Raw genomic sequence first — 13507 nt, forward strand, 5'->3', positions numbered from 1 at the left:
GTGCTTTTTCAACAGGGAGGTGACTTAACAGGAGTTACCTTCTGAAAAGATGAAGCTGGCATTGATGATGAGAGTTTCATGAAGGGAAATGACTGGAACAAGAGGAAACACATTGAAAGGCTGTAATTGTAGGCAGTTGCTTTGCCATAGGGAACAAGGGACCAAAAGGTGGTTGTGGTGATATAATAGGAAGATGTAAGTCCGAAAACCTGGAGGTAGATTGAGAAATACTTGCAGGGGGCAGGGTTGAGACAACTTGATGATGGATCGGATTAGCGTCGGGTGGGGGAAAGAAAGTGAGAGGAAAGAGGAGAGTGAAGCAAGGGGAGAGATGATGGCATTTTTCTGTGAGCTCTTCCCAGGGTCTCTGCTAGGAATCACATTTCCCTTGGGACTCACAGCGACCCTAGGAGGCAGAGTGTCCCTGTGCACAAATGGCAGAAAACCAGTGCTGGCAAAAAGTGGTTGAGGCAAAGGAAAGCTGCTCATTTCTTACTTCTCCGCCTTGGCGGTGCACTGAGCGACCACTTGTGTGTGTGTCTGGGCTCAGGGGGAACCGGAGATGCAGGCAGGCCTCGCGTAGAAGTGACGGCGCCTGCGTCTCGCCTGCGCCGTCGTCGCGCACTTCTGCCCCATCGGTGGAGTGATTGTTCGCCTGTCCTGTGTCTTGCTGGGGGCTGTGTTCAGGTGGCATGGACACTTGGTAAAGACTGACCCCGTTTCTCAGGACCTTACAGTCTATTAGGGAAATGAGGTTAATAATCCTAGTACATAACTCTTTCTCAGCCTCGGGCTCCTCATCTGCAAAGCAGGGATTAAGTGAAGCATTTGTGTGGCCCCTTTGTTAGCCGTGTGTGTAGACATGTTCCCAGGTAAGTGGTGGCTTCTCTGATTACATCTTCCTAGGGGATCTCTCAGAAATCTTTGTGAGAGGGAGGTTGGAGGGCTGTTTTCCATGAGTTGGCAATAAAAATATGAGCGTTTTCAGAATGTGTTCATGTACATCGTCTCTTGATTCCGTCTGCAGCAGAGTCATTCAGAGGTGTCAGGGCAGGAGGGGTTTCTTGCCTTCCAGTTGAAGAACTAGGAGATCTGATGTCTTGTACCCATCACCAAAAGTGGCAGATTGCAGCCAGGAGTCAAGAGTTTTGAAATGCCCCGACCCTGGGGACCATCCTGTTGTAAGGATGAGGGCGTGAACAGCTGTGCTTTGCGATGGGTAGAGTCTGTGCTGTGGTGGTGGAGTCACTGCTCTTGATCTGGTGGACAGTGTCAGAAAGCCAGCGCCACGGGCCACGGCCTGGGGTGGACAGCTCTGCTGGTGGGGTCTCCATGTTTGCTGTTGCCACGTGGCTTCCATGTCTTTGGAAGCCAACCAGTAAAACCCCACAGGAAGGCAGTGCTTCTTCTGTGTGAGTCAGTGGAGGGAGTGGGCTGAAGCCAGCTCAGAACTGGACAGGCTGTTAGGAAAGCCCCTCCAATTTCAAGTGACCCAGAGGAAGTGACCCAGAATTAGGTTGAAAAAGAGAAGTCAGCTTTGGAGAAGGGCGATTGCAGCCTCAGACTCACGGAGCGCTCAGTCCCTGGTCAGCTGAGCTTAATTACCTGCTCTGTTCTCCGTCTTCTGTTGTATGAAGAAGGCAGAAGACAAGGAAATACACTGCCATCGGCAGTTTATTAAAAATGAGACTCACTGATGCTGTGGACCATGTCCCCCGGCGGGAGGATGTAAAGATATTCCTGAAGGTACAGGTTCCAACAGCAGAGGAAGGAGTTACTGAATATTAGAAGCCTGTCAACCAAAAGTGGTGAAACTGAAATGCAGTCGTCCTTGAAAACCGAACATTCAGCTGTAGAATGTTGCTCCTTTCTCAGCCACTCTCAGACAAGTGAAATTGTGCTGTGACACCGAGTTGCCCAACACACTTTGGTCTGTCTCTTTTTTTTTCCTGTTTGGATCCTACAAAGGTCGTTATCAGCATCGGCATCGAATAGTCATCAGGAGCTTCGTTTCCTGCCCCTCTTCAGGCTTAATTAGCTGTGTCTTCCTGGGTAGGCATTTATAGCTCTGATTCTTAATTCCCCCTTTTATGAAAAGAGCAGGATAGAGTGGGTGGGCACTCATCTGTTCTTCCTTCATTTACATATCGCAGAATAAGGAGATAACTACGCGTGTGTGTCGTGTGCAGGAATGTGTACCATCGAGACCTCCTGCCGTGCGTGATGGGCACTGCTGCGTGTTCAGCGGAAGTGGCTTTTCCAGGAGTACAGGGTTAGCTGGGGGAAGATCCCTAACTAAAATTTTGTTCCTGGAATCCTGCCGCCCCCCCCCCCCCCCGCCCCAGACAGGAGTACCTTTTCCAGATTAAAAACATCAATATCCCACCCTGTTTACATCTCCTTCCTGTTCCCCTCTGTGCTTTGACTCCTTGCCCCTGTTACTGCCTGCCGGGGACTTGGCAGCTGCTGTCTCCTGCACAGTGGGAGGCAGTGGACCCAGGACTCCAGGGTTTACACAAGACTCCGCCATACGGTCAGGCTGGGATCACTGAGGACTCTGTTTCCACTGTTAAAAAAACACACGTCAAACATTGGCGCAGTTCCCATGGCAGCTGAAAGTTGTCTCCCAGCTTTGTTCTTACTGAGACCCATTTCTTTGTAACTACAGAGCAGGACTCCGCGTAATGGGACTTCATTATGGGTAGCCATCAGTTATGAAAGCGGATGTTTGTTTACATGTGACATGCGACAACCGAAGGAAACAGATATTCCTGAAGAGGGTGCACTTGTAGCAGAGTTCTGTGTGTGAGGATAGAGGTGTTGGCCTGGCACTGGGCCCGTGGTAGTGTCTGTAAACGCAGTGGATGGATGGTAGTGAGTGTGCACGAGAACTGCTCGGGCTCACCCGGCACCTGCCGCTGCCGCTGCCGCTGTGGTTTCTTCTGTCTGGAGTTCAGAGGGGGCCTCCTTTGGGTTCAGAAAATTGCACTTTTCCGGCTCAGGTCCTGGGAGCACCTGCAGGGTTCCTGGCTTGATTAGATTTGCAAGTCGCTGAGGCTGCCTTGCTTCCTGATGAACAGCAGGCTGGTGTCAGGGTGCCCAAGCCATGAGGCCGACCAGGTAGACCTACTGCTCCCTCGATTGGGTTGGAGGGCCTGCCGGTTGACACCTGCAACATTGGGAGGCCAGTGGTGCTCTTGTCCTGCTTCCTGTGCTCCTCCCAACCCTTCTCCAGCCCCCATCCCCTGGTTTTACAGGGCACTTGGTGAACGCGAGCAAGGAACCATGCCTGAGTTCTCTGCCTGGTGGAAAGAAGAGGTCGGGGACGGTTTGTGAATGGAGATGAGTGTGTTCCTTTACCCGCCCTTGTCTTCAATTTGATTGATTGATCCTTGCCTCAGTTTTACTCCCCCGTTTTCCAAAAAGTACAGTCCAGAGACTGATCATCTCTGTTTCCTTTTGGTTTCTGACTTGGGGGAAAATGTCCAAGTGTTAGATTTTCTAAGAGGACAAACCTGGATGGGGCCGTCATCATACTGTGGTCAAGCGGAATTGTGGACTTTTACACGTGAGAGAGCAGAAGGCAGGCTGATTTTTTTTTTTCTTTGTGACACGGGAGTTCTGTTGTCAGGTGGGGCTTTTCCCTCCCTCGTATGCTGGGGGTGCCGAGGGTGTGGGGAAATCCAGCAGCACCTGAACCCTCCCCAGGAGTGTCACCTGCACTGAAATGTGGGGAAATAAATGCACAGAAGACAAAATGTGGAAAACCAGCGCTTTATTACTGGGGTAGTAGCTTTGGCCTAGATCCCTGATCTGGCTGCACACCCAGGAAAACAGTTTTATTTAGGCTGTGTTAGCTTGAAGAAACCAGAACCCAAGCTGCGGATGGCGTCCTGCTTTCTCATTTCTCTCCTAAACTTGAGCGTGAGTGAAGCAGTGGGTTCCCTCCAGAGCAGGAGCCTGGCTTACGGAAGCAGGTGCCAGTAGAGGAGGCTCGCTCCCACCTGCGCACAATGCCGGGCTGCCGGGGTCCAGCGGGGCCTGGCTGGGGCAGTGCTCCTTGTCCCCAGGGTAGGAGCCACAACCCCAACAGTCTCCCACAAGAGCCTGGTGTCCCCGGGCAAACTTTCAGTTTCGCAAACATTACACAGGACTCTAATGTTTTCATTGTAATCCACTGAGTGTCCACATGGAAATGGATGTGTTTATTAAAATACATAATCTGAAATGACATGGACAGCGTCATGCGTGCTTTTAACCTTGAGTTAACACTCAAGGGTTACAATAACAGTGCCTCCAGCAGCTTCTATTTCGATAGCTGTTCAGAGCTTCCAAAATACTCTCACGTACACAGAACCTCCAGTGGTCCTAACAGTAGGGCCCTTAGGTAATCTCTGTGGCCACAAAACAACACAATCGGAACGCAGCTCTGTGGGTTTTTATGTTACAAGCTGATATTTGAAATGGCCTGGTTTTTGAGAAGTTCTCAGCATTGGTCATTTTTTCCAGCGCACAAGTGAGGTCGGGTAGGGTATTAATGCGTTTGTCTCCGATGAGAACAGCCCTGGTGGTCCCTCAGTGCCGGGGTCCCTCATCCTTGGCGAAGGAGAACGCTGCGAGGCGAGTTGCTTACGTCAGCCCCGTGTTGGATGTTCTCCACGTGCGTTTTCTGCACTTAATGAGAAGTGGAAGGAGCAGCAGAGACCAGTTTCCTTTTTGTGCTCTTTCTGAAAAGCGACATTCCTCAGAAGGCTTTTTAAACATGCCATCGGACTCCCAGCTGGAGTGATTTAATTGCTTTTGGACTCACACCGGGGGCACGTGGTGTGAGGGCCAGCAAGCACCGGCCTTGGGTTTACCGCGTTTCTGCTCTGTGGTGGCCGTCGAGGTGCATGTGGGCCCCCATGTCTGGGGGGTGGGGGGTGGGTGTGCGGCAGGACCAGGGCCTCGCCACGTGTCACGGGGGGAACACTCTCCAGCTGAGAAATGCTTTTTTTTTCCCCTTTAATTGATGTTTTCATGGGACATCGTCACCTTTTTTTAAACCTCCTGCAGCTTTGTGTGTCCCCCCCTCCCCCCCCCCCCCCCCCCCGCCCCGTTGAGGCAGGTGAGTACCTGCAGGAGTTTGGAGTGCGGTTGGGAGCGTGTTTTTTCAGAGCAGTAGTACATGTAGAGTCAAGCGGTAAGTATTTGCTGTTAACCCCCCACCCCTCTCCTGCCTGGGGCCACGTCGCCTGGTGGTTGCACTGGGGCCTGTCTTCCCAAAGGTGGTTGCAGCTTGGGGCGGTTTTAGTTTTCTTATCCTTAAAGGGGCAGTAGGTGTACCTTTTTCATAGGTTTTTGTCAGCAGTAACTGAGTCGGTATACACTTCATTTGTATCTGGTTGAGAGCACTGTACTGACTATTAATGCCACATACGGTTGAAAAGACCTGGAAATCTAGAACAGCCTTGTCCTTGATAAGAGAATCCTGGAAAGTCAGTACATTTCAAATACCTGGCACACACGGCAAGGGCTGCCCGAGAGGGACTGTGACCACTCTGAGCGTGTGACATTCCTCACCTTGTCATTATGAGAAGGAGCTGTTCCAGGTGTGGCAGACGGTCCCCAGTAATGCCTGTCTGACAGTGTAACCCGCCCATCCCTGTTTCTTCCCATTTTCCTTACAGTGTTGGTTCTGTCGGTCCACCCAGGACCTCGGGGGCATGTGCACACTAGGACAGCACTGGCCCCCCAGTATTTTCGTGTGCAGATGTCTCTTCCTGATGACATGGGGGCCCCTCTCCTCTGTGGTGAGATGCTTGCAGATTTCAGTGATGACCAACCAGAAAGAGAGGCTGGTGGTGAAAGAGAAACTTCTGCCTCAAATGTGTCTTCCTAACCAGGTGTGATTGGCCAATAATTTAATCTCGAGGCCTCAGTTTTCCTGTTTGTAAAATAACACCTGGTTTTTCCGATTAGGTTTCAGGAGTGGGCAGGGATGGTGTTTCGTTTTGGGGGTGGTGAAAACGTTTTCAGATTACATTGTGGTGATGGTTGCACAACTCTGAATATGCAAAAATCTGTTGGATCATAAGGTTTGAATGGGTAGATCACGTGATCTGTGAGTAATCGCTGACTAAGGATAAACAAAGGTCTGTCAGGACGGAGTGGGTGACAGATACACTTAGCACGGTGCCTGGCACTTGGTGACTTCTCCTGAGGTGGGGCTGGCTGCTGTCCTGTTACTGGCCTCACACCCACAACTTTTTCTTCTAAGGAACTGTAATACCCTGCAGTGTGGAAGAAATTAAGATAATGTATTAGATTTTCAGAACTTTTCATCAATTTTGTTGTCCACACTTGGTGGGGTGTGTTTATATCATACACATTGTGAACTGAATTGTTGAGCTGTTCACCAAACTGTTCAGTATTTAATATTTCTAGCTGAATTCATCTGGCCTGCCTCACAGAGCAGTTATCCTGTTCCCAGAGACTGAAAATGTGCATATAGGACTTTCAAAAGTCATTCCTTTCCTGGCTGGATGAGGAGGGTAGAGATACTGTGGTACAAAAGCAGGTGCACAGTATTTGTTTGGAGAACCTTGAAAACAGTCCTTACTGCAGTGTGAATATTTCTGTATTTAGTTTCTCCTGTGCTAATATTTTTTATTCTGCAAATTACCAGTTCTTCTATAACTTGTACAGTTGATTGTGTATGTGGAAGGCCTTCCAGAGTAGCTCCTGTGTGCACACTGGCAGGGTGTGTCTGCCCTGGTTTGTTGTGAATAGTCAGAGATTCCTTGTTTAGATTCAAAGAAGTCTTGCCATTTACTTCACATGTGGTTGGCCTTTTAGAATTCTTTTTCTTGAATGTAGGGCTGTGAAAGAAACCCCAAGCTGCAGAAAAACCCCTTGATTTACTTACTCTTCCAGAGTTAACGCTTGTCCCCTTCTGAGTATCACCGTAGTGCTGGGCTCTGTTTTATTTCTTGAGATTGAGAAGGCACCAGGTTCCTCTTGGCCCCGTGCCCACCCCCCCCCCCCCCCCCCAGCGGGCCCCGCAGCTGCACGATGGGGAAGGCAGATGCCTTAGAGCCAGCCCTGCGGGCACAGGCTGGGGGTTAGTCACTGTCAGGCCATCAGTCTCCTCCTTTCCTCGGCTCCTTTGGGGGACAGGTGGGCCAAGAAACCATTTTTCAATGACAGAAGCCATTCATCTTGATTTATAGTCTTTGTGTCTCCCTGACCTTTATATTCTCATAAAGGTCATACATACACCCTTTTCAAACTTCAGTGTCAGCAGCTGTTAGGAGCCTGTGTAAGAAACACATTTAACGGGCACATCGATCCAGCTCTGTTAGGTGTATTCCATCATTGCCCATAACATATTCACATTTCTCTATCTTGGGACTGTGGTGACCAAATTCGGATGGAAGAAATATTGTATGACTTACAGATTCAAGTTGTTACAGAGAAACGAAAATCAAATTCACTTGAGGAATTCTTTTCAGCGTATTTCTTTCCAGTTACACGAGTCACCAAAGTGATGGGATGTCATGGCGTGGGAATCCCACAGGGCTCTTGCCGATTCCACGCGAACCAGCAGAACTCGCTTGAGAGGCTGGAGCCGGGGTGCTCGGAGGCCGCTGCGGCTTCGTCTGCCGCTGTCGGCTCCCGGCGTGGGGCTTGTGCCGACCCGCACGTCCTCGCCGCGGTCTCTGGTTCTTCTCGTGGCTGCTGGAGCAAAGTCAGGGAGCTGTTTTTGCCCAGGGCAAACCGGGTTACAGCACTCACTCACACAGACTGCATTAAAATCCTTTTGAACTGTTGGCACAGGTTGGCAGACACATTCCATTGTTTTCAGACAATAGTGACTCAAAGTTGAACTGGCTCCAGGGAGCAAGTGCGGCTTTTGTACAGTAACAAGGGTTTACTGCCAGCCAATTGACGGAGTCTGTCTGCCCCGCGTCGGGACGCCTTGTAATGACACGAAGCTTACATTTAAATATCTGGCTCCAGATCAGAAACTTGGCTTGCTTCTCTTTTCCGTAGCCCATTCTGCTATTTACAGCAGTTCTTTTTTTTTTTTTTTTTTTTTTTTTTTTTTTTGTCCCTTAGATTTGTTTTGGGGGGCAGGACAGGGAGCAGGTCTTACTTTATGTAATGTGGGGGTTAGTCTAGTCTTTGAGACTGTTCACTTTTCCCTCTTGGTCGTGGCGTGTCTGCTAGCAGACCTCCCGGCCCAGCTTTCTGAGTGGGTCTTGTCCACGTTTCTGTTTTAAGAAGGTGAAGGCTGGACATGGGGTCATCTCAGGGTACAGTAACTTTTTTTTTTTTGTCAGACACCAGGCAAGGAGTCAGTCCCCTTTCCTACTCACCTAGTAAAAAAACCTCAGGATCACTTCCTGGTGTTCTGTTGAGGTGCCTTTATTATTAGCACGAATAATTACAAGATTGGGGTGGCTGGATGTGGGGAGGGTGGGAGGCTGGCCTTGTCGGCTCTGTTTAGGGAGTGACTGTTTCAGATGTGGGTCTTCTCCTTGCCGTTACAGCAGGAGCTTTGGAAAACATCAACTTTCTTGTATTTGCACCACTCCTTCCTCTGAAGAACGGAAGGCATTTTATATCCTTTATTTTGAATACTTAAGAGATTCCTGGAGGGCAGATGAGGGGAGGCAGCTGGCCCGTGGTTGTGGGAATAGAGGCACAGATGTGCTTCTGATCTGGGAGCTGGAAATCACAGCCAGGCTATCTCCATCCCTCCGAGAGGTCGTGTATGTCGTGAGTGTTTTAAAGACCTTACAGTCGGTTTTATCCACTGCCTTATGGCTCTTCCTTGGGAACCACATCAGGATCTTACTCTGCGGGTCGGGGAACATCCTTTAGTACAAACTCCCTGGAGCTATATTGCGAGTTCCTCCTTAGAAAATGTCGTTTCCCACCTTTCCAGCCCTCGCGGGAATGCTGGTGAAGATGTTTCTAAAGTGACTTCTCTTGACCATTTCTTTTTCATCCCTTATTGGGAACAGAACTTACCTTCTCAGCCATGCAGTGACCCTAAATCAGAATACCAGTCTTTTGCATTTAAAGATTTTGCTTGCCATGGCATGAAAACCCTCGTCTGTGGGCCGTTTAACTTTCAGCATATGTGTATACAAATCAATAGCTGTGTCTCTGTTGATTAACACAGAGCTGTTTGTATCTGAGTACAGTATGTTTCCCTAATGTGGTTCACTGGGATAAATGCTTTGTTTCTCTCCTTAAAGAAACGAGTCCAATTACTCCTTTTAATTGGAGACAGCGTGTGGGTCTCTTATGTTCACAGGGTTTAGGCTTTTCCTGGGAGTGAGTATTTTTTCCTTTTCCCCTTCTCTCCTCTTCTGGAGAATCTTACAAATTAAGACAAAAGATAATTACTTGGAGGACTAAAACTGGCAGGTTCCCACGACACTTAAAACTAATGAGCTGTTGAGGACGAAATATACTTCGTCTTAGCCAATGTGTGCCCCCCCATGGGTGGGGGCCCCCCATGAACACGAGTTGACTTTTGGGTCCTGTTTGCCATTTGGGTGGATGGCAGCTGTGAAATAATAGCAAGATGGTGACAAGAGCGGATTCCTTTGAAAACCCATCTTTTGTTTGCAAATCAGAGTTAATTTTATTCAGTTCTTCATTTTTGTATTTTTGAAATCCTTCCCCCCTTTCTGATTATCTGTCAAAATAGTCTTTTGTAGAATCAGGGGCTGCAGTTCACAGAGCAGCAAGTTTGGTTAATATTAATGTTTAGGGCACACGCCTCCCTTTTTCCTCTCCTGTTGTAGTCACAGCCCCCTTTGCCCCAGCTTGGCTTTCCTGAGTGTTTCCTGGGGAGTCTCTTTGATGCTCTGGTGTGGAAGCTCCTGAAAGGCATTAGAACAGAACCTGAGTTGTGCCTTCCATGGCAGGTGCAGGTAATGCCAGTGGAGGATCTGTTTGGGTTTCCCCCCCTGGATCTCAGAAAGATACTGCTGGCAGTTCCACTCTCAACTGATTTCCTTGAAGTCTCCCTGTAACAACTTGCCACCGACTCCATCGGAAGTGGTGTGGTGACCCGTACAAGCTAACGCTTGCCCACTGCCCCTACTAAGATCCTTTCTAGATTAACTTCCTCACTGAATCCTCCAAGCAACCCTAAGTCTTAGACAGGAAACCAGTCCAAAGTCAAACAGTTAGCAGATGATTTCTCCAGATTCAAGTTCAGGTAGCTTCACCTTAGAGCCTGAGTTTTGGGGGTTTTGTAGGTGTAGATGGAAGTACAGGATCCATCCACGCCTCTGGAAGCCATGCTGCAGCTAATCACCGTTGTGAAGACGATCCAGCCTACTGGTTTCAGGCTTTTTGGTCTCAAGATCCCTTTTTCCTCCTAACACTTATTGAGGGAACCCCTAAAAGCGTTTATTTTGTGGATTGCATTTGTTGATATTTACCATGTTAAAATTAAAACAGGAAATTTAGAAATTTCATTCAAAAACAGCACAAACCCATTACATGTTAACACAAATAACATTTTAATGAAAAGGGACTCTGTTCCACACCCCCAAAGTTCTAGCGAGGAGAGTTGCATTGTTTTACATTTTTGTGCATTTCTTCAGGGTCTGGATTGGACAGCGACAGCTGGATTCTTAGGTCTGCCTCTGCATTCGGACCAGAACAGACCAAAACGTAGGGACAGAAAGTGGATTAGCAGTTTCCAGGGGCTGGCCTCTCTTGCCGCATATAGTTTTGGTTGATGTATATGAAGAAAATCAATCTCAGAAAAATAGGTGGTTGGAAGAGGGAGGAGCCTTTGTGAATGATTTTGTTCTTTCATTTCATACCCACACTCAACCAGCATAGTTTCTTCAAGATCAGTTGTTACAGCGATCTGAACCCATGGTGGTGAACTTTTCACACTCTGTTGTGTTAAAGTCCATGGATTTGCCTTCTGCCTTGAATGGCTCATGTACCCACGTGCAATTTTGTAACATCTTGTATTGATCATTTGAAAATAATGGTTCACTGGGCTTTGCACCCCTTGCAGTCGTCAGCACCTTTCGTCACATAGTATCAAAGAATCTCATCTCTGCACACTCATCGGGAAAGTCCTTATGTGTTGAGAGGCTGTCAAACTCATGGTGGCAGGTACAGGTTTTCCAAAATTGTAATTTTCCCCTGAAATCGTGAATTTTGTTGTTGGCAGCAAAAACTATTATTTCCCTTGACAGGCTGACTTTATTCATTTTTGAGAAGATAGCCGACAAATGGCTACATCAGTTGTCCTTTCAAATTAAAAAAAAAAAAAATTCCATGAAAAAGCAGCTAGCTTACAGCATTAAACAATCTCATAAGTGCTCTGCCCTAGAAACAGTCATCACTGTTCAGGAGAAGCACCTTACACGTGTGTCATACAAAGTATGGATGCACAAGAGTTGAGATTTAACATTGTTAACAATTTCTATTGCTTTGTCACTTCCTGATGTGAAACTGGCTTTTTTTTTTTTTTTAAATTAACTGCTAGTAACTGGTAATGAAGAATATAATAAGTATTAGTCAGATTTGGTGCAATTGCATTGATTTGTGTTAAGGCACCAAAAATTTTTACCACTTATTGCTGCTGGTTTTTTTAAAAAAATAATTTTATTGAGATATAATTTACATATCATAAAATTTACCCACAGTGTACAACTTGGTAGTTTTTACTATCTTCATAGGGTTTTGCGACCATCCCCACAGTCAACATTTTCATCGCCTTCCTCCTGAAAAGCTTGTACCCACTTAGGAGTCATTCCCATTTCCCCAAAGCCTCCCCAGCCTGCTCCCCTCCTGGAACTGCTCATGTACTTTCTGTGTCTGTGTATTGGTCTGTCCTGCTCGTTTTACGTGGATGGAATCCTGCAGGAGGAGGTGGCCTTTTGTCCTTAGCTTCTTTCACTTCCCAGAATGTCTCCAAGATTCGCCCAGGCCGGAGCACGTATCAGTACCCGATTCCTTTTTATGGGTGTGTAACACCCCATTTTGTTTCGATAAATACCGGCTGATGAACCTTTGGACTATCTCCCCCCACCCCTGTTTTGAACTGTTATTAGTAATTGTACTTAATACAGTTGTACACACATTTTTACATGGACACATTTTTCATTTCTCTTGTGTGCCTACCTGGGAGTGGAATTGCTGGGTCACATGGGAACTCTGTTTCACTTTTTGGGGAACTTCCAGATTGTTTTCCGGAGTGGCCATGCCATTTTACAGTCCCACCTGCAGTGCACGAGGATTCCAGTCTCTCTGTCCTGGCCAACACTTGCCATTGTCTTTGAACAGAGCCGTCCGAGGGGATGTGAAGTGGGATTTCTTGGTCATTTTGATTTGTATTTCCCTGATGGCTAATCTGCCTTTAATAACCATCATTGAAATAGCAACGTAGAGAAAAAGGCAAATACTCTCTTAGTGTAATTATGAAAATAGTTTTGACCTAGGGAATCCCCTGAAAGGGCCTGTGGGTCCCCCAAGGGTCAAGTCACTCGTTAAGCTGGTAGAAAATGTGAGTTGTTTTCAGCATCGTTATTTCTCTTTGCTTGGACAGGGCATTGGCACCACCTCTTTTTTCCTATGAAGTGGATGTTGGGAGGCAGGAGGTTGTGGTGGGTCTGCTCAGGCCTGCTGTTCAGCTTAGTGAAGCCTGTTTTTCCTACTGGATCTGCAGCGAGATCGGGAAGCTAGAAGAGATTTTGCCCCAATCTGAGTATGTAGTAACCTGAGATGGTCCTTTTAAATATGCAGCAGGAAGTTCTCCCAAATGTTGAGTGCCAGCTGAACCCTCACACAGGAGCACGTGGTCCCCAGCCTACGGGTGAGAAAACCAAGGCTGTACACAGCTTGCCCAGGTGTAGACAGGAGTTGAACTGCTCATACAGTGTTACGAAAGGGGACCAACCCCAGAATCAAAAAAATTTTTTTGTAACCAAATAAAGAGAATTAGTTCTGGAACTGGCACTTCTTTCATAGCAGACTGTGTCACGAAGCTCATCTTGTGGCAGTAACAAAGCTTGGAGAAGTTTGGAAGATTTAAGATTTAAAAAAGAAAAAATAAAGAACTTCCTGTGCTGGGTTTCCATAAAGGAGCTGTGTTCACCGCCTTAGAAAATTGGTTGAACGGTCAGGAGTCGCCTAGATGCATGTTCCTTGGCTTGATTTTTAATCACACTGAAGTATGACTTCTTATGGATGTTGCTTCTAATTTGTCTTGAAAGCAAGTACAGATGCCGCCAGCCTGGGTGTGATGGATGGTTTCTGACAGCGTGTAGTTACTTACACTTAGAATAAATGCCAGCCATTCGAAGCTCTCCATTTTCCCTGTAACTGAGGGTATCCAGCAGAACCTCACACAACACGGGATCATATACCATATTTTGATGTGATGCCGGTCTTCTCAGTATTGAAAATCTGTTTAGAGTGTGTAATCACTGGGGCTGAGAGCATCTTTAGAGATCAGGGTTCACATCCATTCCAG

At 47.5% G+C, this 13507-nt stretch overlaps 1 protein-coding gene across 5 annotated transcripts in view; it reads left to right on the forward strand.

Moving 5' to 3' along the window:
• Positions 1–13507, forward strand: part of JARID2 (jumonji and AT-rich interaction domain containing 2) — a 228771-nt gene that overhangs the window by 183457 nt on the left and 31807 nt on the right. The window lies entirely within an intron of this gene.

Source organism: Camelus bactrianus, chromosome 20, assembly GCF_048773025.1.
Source record: "Camelus bactrianus isolate YW-2024 breed Bactrian camel chromosome 20, ASM4877302v1, whole genome shotgun sequence".
NCBI lineage: Eukaryota > Metazoa > Chordata > Mammalia > Artiodactyla > Camelidae > Camelus > Camelus bactrianus.